Source organism: Schistocerca gregaria, chromosome 1, assembly GCF_023897955.1.
Source record: "Schistocerca gregaria isolate iqSchGreg1 chromosome 1, iqSchGreg1.2, whole genome shotgun sequence".
NCBI classification, from domain to species: Eukaryota; Metazoa; Arthropoda; class Insecta; order Orthoptera; family Acrididae; genus Schistocerca; species Schistocerca gregaria.
In genome coordinates, this window is record NC_064920.1 from 861,412,555 (window position 1) to 861,427,384 (window position 14,830).

The 14,830-nt window shown below is 43.1% G+C and overlaps 1 protein-coding gene and 1 non-coding gene across 2 annotated transcripts in view; one reads left to right on the forward strand and one right to left on the reverse strand.

Annotated features, from left to right (window-relative positions):
- The window catches only part of LOC126272906 (sodium-dependent serotonin transporter-like), a 1,032,532-nt gene that overhangs the window by 198,141 nt on the left and 819,561 nt on the right, over window positions 1-14,830 (forward strand). The window lies entirely within an intron of this gene.
- Window positions 2,233-2,307, reverse strand: Trnat-ugu (transfer RNA threonine (anticodon UGU)). Its single transcript has one exon. It is a non-coding gene; the product is annotated as a tRNA-Thr (tRNA).

Here is a 14,830-nt window from a genome sequence, read left to right on the forward strand (position 1 = left end):
GAGCCGCCACACTGACATCTACGTGTAACAACATTTCTTAATGACAGGCAGCCGCACCCCTATTCTTTAAATAAACGAGGCCCCATCTACAAAACAGATTCAAACGTCTGCTTTAGTTTGCAAATGAGTTAATGTGTTAAATATCTGACATTAGGTATATGAAACCCATATGGTTGTAGATACGTTTGACGTATCTTGAGAGCTATACGGCATACAGTAATACGGTTTCGCAGATACATTCACTGATGTGGTACGCGTGGATGTTACACGGTACGGTTACAATAACATTACTAGCGGCAATGTTCGACGTCAACTTGCAGTAACGACGCACAGACGACTATCAGTGGAGAGTATATAAAGCATGACGGAGGCACGCGGAAAATAGTGCACTCGTTCTGGTAACGCGGAAACCGAGCGATTCATCTGACAACCACTGGCTTACGGACCAAGGGTGGAAACATTCTTGAAACGGCTAAATTTGTAAATTTTCGCGTGCCCAAATAGTAAAAGTAAACCGCACATGGCAAAATGACGATATCCAAAACTGGCGCAGAGGCATATGTGGTGGATCACGGACCATAGATGACTAGGGATATGTGTAAGGGTGAGTAGACGTACAACTGTTCAATAACTGACCGCCTAGATGAACCAGCAGTGTTTCCTCAATGACCTTTCACTAAACGTTGCTGCGTAGGGGTCTCTTCAGCAGGTGCCTGGTTCACACACCAATGTTGATTGCTGTTCATTGATGACAAAGGCTGAAATTTGCCCTCCATTATCGCAATTGGACGTCCACTTTGTGGTGACAGGTGGCCTTTCAGATGAATCACATTTTATGCTCCATCGGACATGTGGGCTCTGGCATGTACGGCCCAGCGACAATCGTCGTAAGGGCCAAGGCGGAAGGAGGGCGCGTTATGATCTGGAGAATGTTTTCATAGTATTCCTGGATAAAAAAATGGTTCAAATGGCTCTAAGGTCATCAGTCACCTAGAACTTAGAAGTAATTAAACCTAACTAACCTATGGACATCACACACATCCATGCCCGAGGTAGGATGCGAACCTGCGGTCGTCCGGTTCCAGACTGTAGCGCCTAGAACCAAACGGCCACTCCGGCCGGCATTCCTGGATCAACTAGTCATTCTGTATACCTCTGGATATCTCTACGTTGAGGTCTCGTCCACCAGTACGTGCCATCTGTTTTTCCTCGTCACGATAGCGTCTACCAGCAGGACAATGCAACGTGCTGCACAGCTGGCAGTGTACGTGTTTGGTTCAAAGAGTATCCTGGCCACCAAACCAACCCCCTCCCCCCCCCCCCCACTTCGGATTTAAACCCAATCGTGAATCTGTGGGACCACCTATATTGGGCTGTTCGCACACTGGATCCTCAACCGAGAAACTAGCGCATCTGTGTACGGCACTGCAGTCGCCACGGCTCCAGGTCCCTGTTGGTACCATCAAGAACCTTACTGAGTCTCTTCCTGCACGTCCGCGCTGCGAAAGGTGGCTTTCAGCCTTCTAGGCAAATGGTCACATTAATGTGACTGTGCCATGTATATGTAAACCGAGTTGCAGATATAATTAATAGTAAACAAGTAATAAATTGATACGTTGTGTCCAATTCTGTAGTTTTACCGCACGGACAGCGAATATGAAGCCGGCAATAAACTTTTTTTCCTTTCATTATTTTGTGAGGGCGTCAGCGAAAAAGTTTACGAAATTGTTTGAAATTAAGTGTAAAGTTTGTTGGAAGTCGTTAAGTGCTCTCGTTCTGTAATAGTGGAGGAGTAAAGGCAGTGTAATTAGTGCACCGTGAGTTACGCTGCTTCAAGGCATAAAAACACAATTTTTATCTTTAATGCATTTATTGACTAGTTTCAGCAGCCTTATGCTGCCCCACTTACCTTCTGGAACTTGTTTTAAAATCGTCATATTACATTACATTACATGCAACCAAAGCATAGAAATCACTCCCCACGTATACATGTCTTGATAAAAATCTAGTCGGTCAAATACATGCAGTTGGTAAAATGCACAGAAATGATGAAAACCACACAGTTAAAATCCTTATACCATCCGTGCAAGTTGGTGGCGAACACGATTCTCACAAGCTTGACGCATAGCACTACGCTGTCGTCGGAATGTTAACAAAGAAGTTAGATTTATATTAATACCGTCAGCTGCGCACGGGCGTTGATATAGATCAACGGGGACAGGTGGAAATGTGTGCCCCGACCGGGACTCGAACCCGGGATCTCCTGCTTACATGGCAGACGCTCTATCCATCTGAGCCACCGAGGGCACAGATGATAGGGCGACTGCAGGGACTATCTCGCGCACGCCTCCCGCGAGACTCACATTCTCACCTTGTATGTCCACACACTACATTCGTAGTGTCCCACCCTAACACACTCTTTTTTTCTCGTGGAAGACATTCTGCCAAGTCCCGTAAGAGTTCGGGGAATATGTCTGCATCTGCACAGAAGAAGGAGGTCATGGCCGGTATCGCCAGAACTATAACTTATATGGGTATGGTGTCTGTTCTTTCCGACACGTCCAAAAGAGCACACACCATACCCATATAAGTTATGTTAACAAAGAGACGGCACACTCCGCTACAAAGTTATCTCGTCTCTGCAAGCCGGACACAGTGGTCACAAGCAATGAATGACGGTGCACACGTAGAAAGACGGATTTTTCCAAGTGACGAATATAACAGTTAGGGATGTCACTTGGCCATACATAGAAAATTACTATGAGCTTATGATCCATGTAAAATATTTACTAGTTACATGCTAAATGCTTATTGACGGTGGGGGAAAACAACAGTAATAAGCAAAAACTTAAAAGAACCACTATATTTAATTTACGAAGCAATATGACGTAGAAAGAATTAATTAATTCAACCTGCAACGCAATATATGATGATAGTAAAGTTTTAAATAGGTCAATGATCATATGAAGTACTGAACAATAAATTTTTGTTGCCTCCGGAAGCCATTGATAGGCAACCTGCAATTGTGGCTGTACACCGTTCTAGCCGTTTACTAGCGTAGATGAACTGGAACGCCCGTAAGGAGCTTCAGACCACCAAGGTTGCCTGACCTCACGGTACGTCAGGCTTTTGTGGGCGATGACGTAACACTCAGGCTATGTGCCTCCCCTTCCAGCAACTATTAGTCTCTGCGACGCAGCACAGGAATACCAGTGAATGCTGAAACTGCAGACATGCTCGCAAAAGTATGGGACAAGTTTGATTATTATCCAGGGGAGTGTTATTGAACTTTGATTCTAAACGGAATTGTAACAAGTGGCCCAAAGTTTTTTGTACATGCGTGTAATAATATAGTGTTAGAAAGTAAGATGCTTCTTTTGAATATATAAACTCTGTAGTCCTATGTGTAAGTTAAAATTTACCTCGAGTTTCTCTCTTCAGTCATATAGAGGTTCTCAAAGGACAAATGGTCAATATATTCAGTGATATGACATGGACGATTTTTTAAAGCAATAAACTTGGTTGCGAGATAGGCTTTATTCCGAATGGTTTCCAAGTTAGAACACAGTTAATGGACATTGTTATTTGTTTATTTTTTGTGTTACTCAGTACATTGTCAGGTTCAGATATGTACAAATATACGTTAGTGCTACAATGTGCGTTTTACGAAGTATTAATTGAAAAATAGTTATTTTTTAACACGTTCGCCACAAAGCATTATCGTTCACGTCAAGTTACATCTGTTAGGCAGCTCACAACAAATTTTCTAATATCCCACCGTCACCTTCAATGCATTTTGCACCCTTGCTAGAACACGTGTTGCTTGTCTGCGCGCCTCTTCAAATTCCCTAATGAGGGCAGCAGCATCAATGACTCAATCAAGCAGTTCATCTCGCGTATTTTTGCTCACTTCAAACTTCGTCCATCCCCAGAAAAAAAATCTAATGGGGTAACTTCTGGTGATCTCGGTGGTGAGATAATTGCACTACAACAACCAGTCCAGCGATTGGGGTAAGCGCGGTTGAGATGTTGCTTCAGTCACCTGGTAAAATCTGGAGCGGCTTCACCATGCTGGAAGTACATTGCCAGAGGAACATCCAGAACGTGTTCAACAAACAAATTTTCCAAAATATTCAAGTAGTTCTGTCCCGTCATTCGTTCTTTTAAGATAGCTCGACCTATCAATCACTGTTAGTAATCATGCCTCACAAACAATAAAAAGGAACTTGGAAATCGGTTTTCACTGTAACATACGGATTTTCCTGCGAAAATCTATGACTGTTACGTGTATCGTTGATTCCATTCCGTGTAAACGTGTCTTCATCAGTGTTAATGGAACAAACCTGTCTCTCTGTATCTACTCCATGTCTGAACGACATCGGTTTGATTCACTCCAAAACGTCTGAACACTTCCCTTGTTAAGAGCCTTTCCTGACACAAATCAACAATGCAGACGCTATCTAATAATGCAGCACTGTGTATTTTAAACATGTACTGTGCTTAACATCGCCCATTACATAAACTGTAATTTACAACGCAAAATATGTTTGTTGCACAACATAAGAGACCGATACTCAGTGAGGCAGTTCTCTCAACCAATGTAACGACCTCGCAGACGATGACATCATTCCACATAACCTGTAATAGTGTGTACTCTATTTTGTGTAATATTGCCCATTGCGTAAAGTGTAATTTAGAATGCTAAAAAACATGTTTGGAGCACAACATTCCGTGCGAATGAATCGTATCTTGGCTTAAAGAGTTTGATTATGTAATAACTAGTAATGCTTGAAGACGCTAGTCAGTTTTTTCCTGAAGATGCCATAATAAGCCGAAAACTAGTTAGAAAAAAAACCCACAATAGCACAAGAACAGTATACTTGTTATTGAACCTTAAATATAAATGATGGTTTCTTAAAAAATCATGTGTTACAATGGAATCTCTTGTATTTATATTAGTGAAATATAGTCTCGGGAACTTGTAAATATTACAAGGGTGTCGCCACGAGGTAAAGTTTGGAAAGCTGTAATCTATACTGTCGAAAAACAACAGAAGAGCAACAGAGCCATGCAAAGGCCAACGGAGATGCGTGTGTTGTCGGGACTGTCGCGGAGGATGTCGGTGTAATGCGAGAGGAGAGGAGAGCAGCCATCAATCAGCGGAGGCGACAGCCCGGCTGAGCCTGCTGACGCTAGGAATGCCACCTCGAAACAAAAGCCGGCCGGCGGCAACGAAATCGAACGTCGATTTATCAGGTGTGTGTGTGTGTGTGTGTGTGTGTGTGTGTGTGTGTGTGTGTGTCTGTTATTCCGGGAAGCAGCGGCGGCGGGGTCTGTGAGGTGACATAGCCGCAGGCGGGCGCGAATATTATGCGCGTGCGCATGCGCGAGCTAAGGCGCGTGGCAGCTAACGCAATAGGGCGACGCGCCGCCGTCTTCCCGCAGACACCTGGCGGTCCTAAATTAATACCGAGCCGTCACAGCCGCTGACAGCCCGAGTCCTGTGTTTGTGCCCGCCCTGCTGACACTGACACTCTCTCCCGCAGGCCGAAAGGGAAAGTGGGCTCTGTTACTGCCTAGCCAACTGCATAAAGTGACAAAAGTCATAGGATAAGCGATACGCACATATACAGACGGCGGTCGTATCGCGTACACAAGATATAAAAGGACAGTGAATTGCTGGAGCTGTTATTTTCACTCGGGTGATTCACGTGGAAAGGTTTGCGACGTGATTATGGCCAAAGGGCGAGAGTTCCAGTTTTCAAGAAGGGTCGTCGAGCAGATGCGCAGAATTATAGGGGTATATCTCTGACATCGATCTGTTGTAGAATTTTAGACCATGTTTTTTGCTCGCGTATCATGTCATTTATGGAAACCCGGAATCTACTCATTAGGAATAACATGGATTCCGGAAACAGCGATCCTCTGAGACCCAGCTCGCTTTATTTGTTCACGAGACCCAGAAAATATTAAATACAGGCTCCCAGGTAGATATTTTCCTTGACTTCCGGAAGGCGTTCGATACAGTTCCGCACTGTCGCCTGATAAACAAAGTAAGAGCCTACGGAATATCAGACCAGCTGTGTGACTGGATTGAAGAGTTTTTAGCAAACAGAACACAGCATGTTGTTCTCAATGGAGAGACGTCTGCAGCCGTCAAAGTAACCTCTGGGGTGCCACAGGGGAGTGTTATGGGACCATTGCTTTTCACAATATATATAAATGACCTCGTAGATAGTGTCGGAAGTTTCATTAGGCTTTTCGCGGATGATGCTCTAGTATACAGAGAAGTTGCAGCATTAGAAAATTGCAGCGAAATGCAGGAAGATCTGCAGCGGATAGGCACTTGATGCAGGGAGTGGCAACTGACCCTTGACATAGACAAATGAAATGTATTGCGAATACATAGAAAGAAGGATCCTTTATTGTATGATTATATGATAGAGGAACAAACACTGGTAGCAGTTACTTCTGTAAAATATCTGGGAGTATGGGTGTGGAACGATTTGAAGTGGAATGATAATATAAAATTAATTGTTGGTAAGGCGGGTGTCAGGTAGAGATTGATTGGGAGTCATTAGAAAATGTAGTCCATCAACAAAGGAGGTGGCTTACAAAACACTCGTTCGACCTATAGCTGAGTACTGCTCATCAATATGGGATCCGTACAAGGTCGGGTTGACAGAGGAGGTAGAGAAGCTCCAAAGAAGAGCGGCGCGTTTCGTCACAGGGTTATTTGGTAAGCGTGATAGCGTTACGGAGATGTTTAGAAAACTCAAGTGGCAGACTCTGCAAGAGAGGCGCTCTGCATCGCGGTGTAGCTTGCTCGCCAGGTTTCGAGAGGGAGCGTTTCTGGATGAGGTATCGAATATATTGCTTCTCCCTACTTATACCTCCCGAGGAGATCACGAATGTGAATTAGAGAGATTCGAGCGCTGACGGAGACTTTCTGGCAGTCGTTCTTCCCGCGAACCATGCGCGACTGGAACAGGAAAGGGAGGTAATGACAGTGGCACGTAAAGTGCCCTCCGTCACACACTGTTGGGTGGCTTGCGGAGTATAAATTTAGATGTAGATGTTACAGACTTTGAACACGGACTGGTAGTTGGTGCTAGAAGCACGGGACATTCCCTTTCGGAATTCGTTAAGGAATTCAGTATTCCGAAATCCACAGTGTCTAGAGTGTGCAAAGAATACCACATTTCACCCATTATCTCTCCCCACAGACTACGCAAGGGCCGACGGCCTTCACTTAACGACCGAGGGCATCTGCATCTTTGTGGAATGTCAGTGCTTATAGACAAAAAACACTGCGTAAAATAACCAGAGAAATCCATGTGGGACGTACGACGAAGTATCCGTTAGGACAGTGCAGCGAAATTTGTCATTAATGCTCTATGGCAGCAGACGACCAACGCGGGTGTCTTTGCTAACAGCACTAAATCGCCTGCAGCACCTCTCCTGGGCTCATGATGATACCGGCTGGACCCCAGACCCGCGGCCTGGTCGGATGAGTCCCGATTTCTGTTGGTAAGAGCTGATGCCGGGTTTCGCTATTGGCACAGATCACACGAAGACATATACTCAGGTTATTAAGAAGGCACAGTACAAGCTGGTAGTGGCTCTATAATGGAGTAAGTTGTGCCTACATCGAATGGACTGGGTTCTCTTGTCCAACTGAACCGATAACTGATTGGGAATGGTTATGTTGGGCTACATGGACACCATCCGCAGCCATTCGTTGATGGATGATAATGCTCCATGCCACTGGACCACAACTGTTCACGACTAGTTTGAAAAACAATGACGACAGCTCGAGCCAACGTTTTGGCCACCCAGTTCGCCTGACATGAATCCCAGCGAATATTTATGGAACATACTCGACAGGTCAGTTCACGCGCGACGTCCTGCAGTAACAACAGTTTCGCAGTTGTGGACGGCTATAAAAGCGGCATGGCCCAATATTCCAGCAGGGGACTTTCAACGACTTGTTGAGTCCATGACACGTCGGGTACCTGCATTACACAGTGCAAAATGAGGTCAGACACGATATTAGGAGGTATCCCACGACTTTTGTCACCTCAATGTAGTCCAGGAGCGAACAAACTCAACATGCCATTCATTTTGTGTGCTGTGGTGTACGTGATGTGGTCGCAAGTGCGCTTATCAAGTGGCTGCTTAAGGTGTGCAGTTCTTGGCCAATGTCGTGGTCATCAGGGTGCAGGTCTGTTTGGTGCGGTTGTCCACGTTGGACTTGTGCAGTTCATTTCATATACGAATAACTACTGCACCATACATCTATTTGAATCTGATTACGACATTCGGGTGTTGGTCTAACCTCTCTCTATAATCGCCCCCCTCACATTCTTTTGTTACTAAGCCTGCCGCGGTGGCCGAGCAGTTATAGGAGCTTCAGTCCGGAACCGCGCAACTGCTACGATCGTAGGTTCGAATCCTGCCTCTGGCATGGATGTGTGTGATGTCCTTAGGGTAGTTAGGTTTAAGTAGTTCTGGGGACTGATGATCTCAGATGTTAAGTCCTATAGTGCTCAGAGCCATTTGAACCATTTTTTCTGTTACTAAATGTACTATTTTTTGACTCCTCATGATGTGACGTGTCCCTTTTAATAAACTTGTTTGAAAATCTGTTTTCAACCTAATTCGCTTCAGTATCTCACTCGTTATTCTGTATACCTACTTAAATAATCTTCAACATTTTGTGTTGAGCTACATTTCAGTATCCACTTCTCGTCTCATTTCTACCGTTTCTGGCCAACGTTCCACGTCCGTACGAGGGCGCACTCCAAACAAATGCTTTTATAAAAGACTTCTGAATATTTAAATTTGTGTTATATACTAAATTTATCGTTTCAGGAAAGATTTTCATGCAATATCCAAACAACATTTCATACTCTCTTCATTTCACTGGCAGTCAATAACTTTGGTACCAAAGTAACAAAACTCAACTCCAGCCGAAAAATACGAAGGCTTGCCGCTACTCCATTGACCATTGGTGCCACCATCAGCTGTTTATAACATAAAATTCCATACCTGCCATATAGTTCGTTCCTTTCTTATGTAGCTAGCTAACGGCGGTTCATTGAAGCCTCTGCCACGCACTTAATTGAGAATAGCAATCACGTAGATGTAGATGTAGAGTACCCGGAGTTGCCCGGGTACATATTCATTCCAACCATCTGTTAGTATATCTTCTCCTTCCGCCTCAGTGTGTGCTCATCACCTCACTTTTGCTTTCACTGTCTGCCTCTGCCCTCACTCTGTCCATCACCTAGTCCTCTCATACGCCCCTCTCTTTGTTCATCTCCTCCTCCCCCTCTCTCAACCTATCTCTTCCTCTCGCTGTCTCTGTTCATCTCCTTCTCTTTCCTTTCTCTGTCCATCTCGTCCTCATCACTCTCTCTGTTCACTTCCCGGTCCCTTCCATCTGTGTCGATCTTTTCCTTCCGCCTCACTGTCTGTCCATATCCTCCCATTCGCTTCTCTGGTTCTGAGCACTATCGGTTCAAACGTCTCTGAGCACTATGGGACTTAACATATGAGGTCATCAGCCCCCTAGAACTACTTAAGCCTAACTAACCTAAGGACATCACACACATCCATGCCGGAGGCAGGATTTGAACCTGCGACCGTAGCGGTCGCGCGGTTCTGGAGTGAAGCGCCTACAACCGCTAGGCCACTCCGGCCGGCTTCGCTTCTCTCTTCGTCGTTATCAATCTCTCACCAATACGAGGCTGGTAGTTTTTATCCCTTTCCTGATCGTAACTAACATGTGTACCAAACTTGGTTGAAATCGTTCTAAGCTGTTTACCCGTGACTTCGCCTGCATACACACATGTCAACTGTGTTTCACATATATTTCACATGTTCCGCGCGTATTTGTACTTTTTAACCAACTTTTCTATACTTTTGTGTTTCTCAGCTGCTGTACATTTGATTTCAACAAACTTTATTTTTTACATGTTCTTTTTAGTATCCCTTTATAGTCCAATTCTTATTTCACATTGACTTAACCATGCTTCGAGCTGGAATCAAATTTCTGAGGATAACAGATTGATGTATTGAAACTGACACAGCGAACTTAAAATTTTTGTGCAGATGATGACTGTTTTTATCCTTTTCTATTTTGAAAAAGAATGCACACTACAGCTGCTGAACAAATGCTATAAATAAAATCAAAACTTCATTATCTTGGTTTCCCTTTTATTAATTTTCAGCTTAGAACTTCGTTTCAAGAAGTTCTGCATTCTGTTTAGCTGATCTTCCAATCCAATGACTTCTCTGAAAAAGTGCAGTATCAATAGAGATCCTTAAAGTTTTAATTTCTTCTTGATTTGTGTGCCCATAGTTTCCATATAGTTATTAAACGTAGGGATAGCCGGGCAAAGTGGCCAGGCTAAGGTATTCCTATATTTTAAGCTGAGCAACAATTGACAGGAATGTATGGAAGTGAGTGATTATAATCTACAACTATTGAAGAATACTTCGAAGTAGTATAATCACCTTAGAATTGAACTAAGCATTTTAAACAACTGAATTTTCGCAAAGTGCCGAATTGACCACTTGGTCCGGCGTGAGTGGGCAAAGTGGCCACGTAGCTTAAAGGTAAAAATAAAGGATAAAAAACTGTTTTACCAAACAAATAAATATTACTTATTATGAAACATGATTCGAATTACACTTTTCGTAAATAAAAGGCGAACTGTGTTTCTCGATTAGTATACAGAGTTCGTGAGTCCAGATGGAGCACAATTGGTTTTAAATCCACAGTTCTTCTAACCCTGAACCTGAAAATTTTTCTTCACAGTACTTGAACGCAATGTCTTCATCGTTGTCGTGAAAAAGAGTTCTTTTAGGGTTGGGTTTCCTACTCCTTGCATTTGCTTTTAACTGCCTTTCATCTCTTCGGCCGCTTTTCGTTTTTCCTTCTTTTCCTTCTATTCCCCCCTCCCCCACTCTTTTTGTTTCTTTGCTTCTAGATCGCTCTTATAAGGATTTTCTGTGAGTATCGCCACGTAGTAGTTCTTCCGGACACTGCTTTTACGTTTTCCCCCTTCACGAAGTGGTCAGAAGCCACCACAGACGTGGCCGGTGGCCACGTTACCCGCATTGACGCTATTACTCAAAAGCTGTATGTCCTCTGATAGGTTGACCGAACTTTCAGTAAATAAAATAGGATTGTCAAGTCTTGGTTTGACACTTCCAATACAATTTAATTAAAAAGTGGCATATTCTCTGAATAATGGATAGACAGAGAGACTTCTTACCTTTCATCAGGATTACTGAAACACAAGTGAGAGGAACGGCAATGCAGGTTAGGCTTCTCCGGGTGACTGTGAACTCCATGGAGAATAAGTTGAGGCATTGTAGACGCGATGGCGGCACCTCATAGCTTCCGGGATCACAATAGCCAATTGATGTTTGGTTTGTGGGGCCCTCAACTGTGCGGTCATCAGTGCCCGTAAAAAGTCCCAATTTTTACACAGTCCACTTTTTTCACAATCCAATCTAGCCTCTGTCATGAATGGTGATGATGATGCAATGACTAGGACATCACAAACACCCAGTCCCCGGGCAGAGAATATCCCCAATGCGGCCGGGAATCGAACCGAGGACCCCGTGATCCAGAGGCAGGAACGCTAGCCACTAGACCACGAGCTTCGAACAGCAACAGTACTCAATTTGCAGGCCATGGTCACTTTCCTCGGCTCTCCCCTATTTGAAATGCGTTCTTACGACTATACTTAACAAATTTCATTTATTTTACCATATGCGTTTTGTTTCATTTATTTAATTGAATAAAATGAAACGCCTATGAGAAGTAAATATCTTTAGTCGCAAAGATGCATTCCAAATAACTTAAATAATTTTATTTTCTTCTCCCTGAACCGTAAACTACTTTCCAAATTTCTGCTTGGTATTGTTTTGCGTTTGGTAAGTGCTATAAATTCAGAGTCATTTATTCCTGGATTGAACAATTGTAAACGTACTAGTGCATGCGACTATACTTACGTGGATTTAACAAATAGATGCACAGGGTATTAATAGTGCGACTAAAATTGCTTTGTACTTGACAATTCGTTAGCGGCTGTGCAAGGTTGCCAGATGCCGTTGTGCGCTGACTTCTGCTAGCGCCGTACAGCTCAATTGCTGAAATTAATTATATGGGGCGGGTGAAAGCAACACTTATACCGCCGTCTATGGAAGGTTTCTGTCACAGTTTCGTCTTTTGCCATGAATTTTGCAACAAAATCTTAAAATTCAAATACCAGCACAAGGAAACCACTACAACCAAATTTTGTTGACAGTTGGAAAATGCCACTTATATCTGTGGCACTGCAACTCTCAGATGACTGCACGACGGCAGTAATTAATTCGGAATCACATACTTTTGATCCTGTTTCCTGTATTCATCCTTTATTCACCCTCTACGCATCTCTCCAAAACAAAATAAAAAGTCCCTTGATGTCTCAAAACTTATCCTGTAAACCAGTCCCTGTCAAGTTCTGCCACAAATTTATTTTCTCTCCAATTCTAATCAGACCTCCTGATTAATTAGATGATCTACCCATCTGATCTTCAGTATTTTTCTGTAACATCATATTTCAAAACCTTCTAGTCTCTTTCTGTTTGACGTGATTATTGTCCATATTTCACTTCCATACATGGCTGCATTTCAGGTAAATACTTTCTGAAAAGACCTAAAAGTTAGATCAATATTCGATGCCAAATTCTCCTCTGCTTCATAAGCGCATTTCTTGCTACTGTCAGTCTACATGTTGTATACTTTCTATTTCGCCCATCATCAGTTATTTTGCTTAGTTTTAGTGTCTCGTTTCCTAATCTAGTTCCATCAACATAGCCTGATTTAATTCGAGTACATTCCATTACCTTTGTTTTGCTTTTGTCGATGTTCCTCTTGCATTCTCCTTTCAAGACAGTACCCAATTCATTCGACTGATCTTCCAAGTCCTTTCCTTTCTCACATAGAAATGCAATGTCATCACTAAACTTCAACGTTTTTGTTTCTTCTCCCTGGACTTTAACTCCTTCTCCAACTTTTTCTTTCGTTTTCTTTCCTCCTTGTTCACTCTGTGCACGAAAATTATTGGAACTACGTTGCAACGTGAGGTATTGTTCGAAGGCGATGGAGGGCGGGTTGATCACATGCCCCTTCAGCAATGCCGGCGACTACGTGAGGAATGAAGCAGCAAATGGTTTATTACGAGTGACCTCTCCACTTCATCCTTACTTAGCATTAATTTTTTTTATTAATATTTTACTAGCCCTTTGAAGATGGGACAAAATGAACCATTACTACATACATTTACGGTTGTTTGCAAAATACGTATTTTTATCTTACTCATGAGCTTTTTGCTGCTTGGCCAGCACAAGACATTTTACGGATTCTCCTCTGGGTTGACCTTCCCGGGCACCCAGAAACGTATCTACTACATATATCATGATATATATCATACTTTTCTGTGTTCCACAGCTATAGTGCTGTATAATTCTGCATGTATTCTTCCCTGTTGTGTATTAAGGTTCACAATCAGTTGTCGTTTTAAGTCTCAGTAACAGACCAAGGGATTTTCATCTTGTTCAAAACGTGCTATTATTGTTTCGAGCAACGCCAACTCTCGTCTATCACCATTTCGTCTTCTGCCATTTCTGTTACTATTACCACTTATACGTTGTTGTGCTACTCGCCTTAAAACTGTGTCATAGCTGTACCCAACATAGATATAAGTTACATTACCGACTATAAGAACACTATTATCAGTGTATATTCTAAGCGAAGGAAGTCGCACAATCCGTTTTCCCTTGAATGCAACCATTTCAAGAGCACGAATTGTACGTGAAGCGATTCTGCATTGTTCTGTTGTACTGAGTCGAACCTGGTGGTCCGGTGGTAAGGCCCGTACCTGGAAACCGACAGATTGCTGTATCGATTCCCGATCCAACCACAGAAATGATGAGTCTGCTTTTCATGTAACCTTCACCTCTTAACAACGTGCGGCGTCATGAGTATCACACGTGTTTCGGATTCCACGTTAAAAAGTAAGTCCTGTTTCCCCATTTGGGTAACTGGGGCAAGTTAGGTGCAGGCACGATGACGAAGTGGCGGTCCAATTAAAAGACTCCCACTCGCCCATTCACCCGCATACATAAATTATGCTGTATACAGATCGTATGACGGCGTTAATTTACTCGTGTTAACGGTGGCTGAGATCCGTGGCTGTAGACTGAATTACTTGAAGAAATAGAAAAATCTTTATTTATGCGAAGATGCTTTCCGAGCTTCCATTAATTTTCAAGTCAGCGTAATATAGTTACACATTCGTCAATACAGTATTTTTATTGACTGCATCTCTCTTATGCAAAGTAAAAATTCATTTAACTACCACAACTTCAGAAACCTTATGTTTAGCGTTAAATGCTCCACCGACTGAGGTATCCAAGCATGACTCACAATTCGCCATCACAACTCTGCGTCCGCCAGTACCTATTTGCTCCATTCTAAAGTTCACAGAAATTCTACCTCATACTCTGCGGGACTGGAGCTTCCAGAAGAAAAGTGTTACAGAGAATTAGTTTAGTCTCATGAGGTATACAGGAAAACTTTGAAATTTGTAAAGCAGAAGACAGGTATTGGAGGAAGTAGGAACACGAGAAAGTAAACGGAACGGTGATTGGATAGCTTAGTCAGAGTACGCCGTAACTGATAACAATGCAGAACTCAAATTAATAGCTGTGCAAGAACAGTACAGCACAACGGTGCAGGAAATGCTCAAAATAATTACTCAGAAGA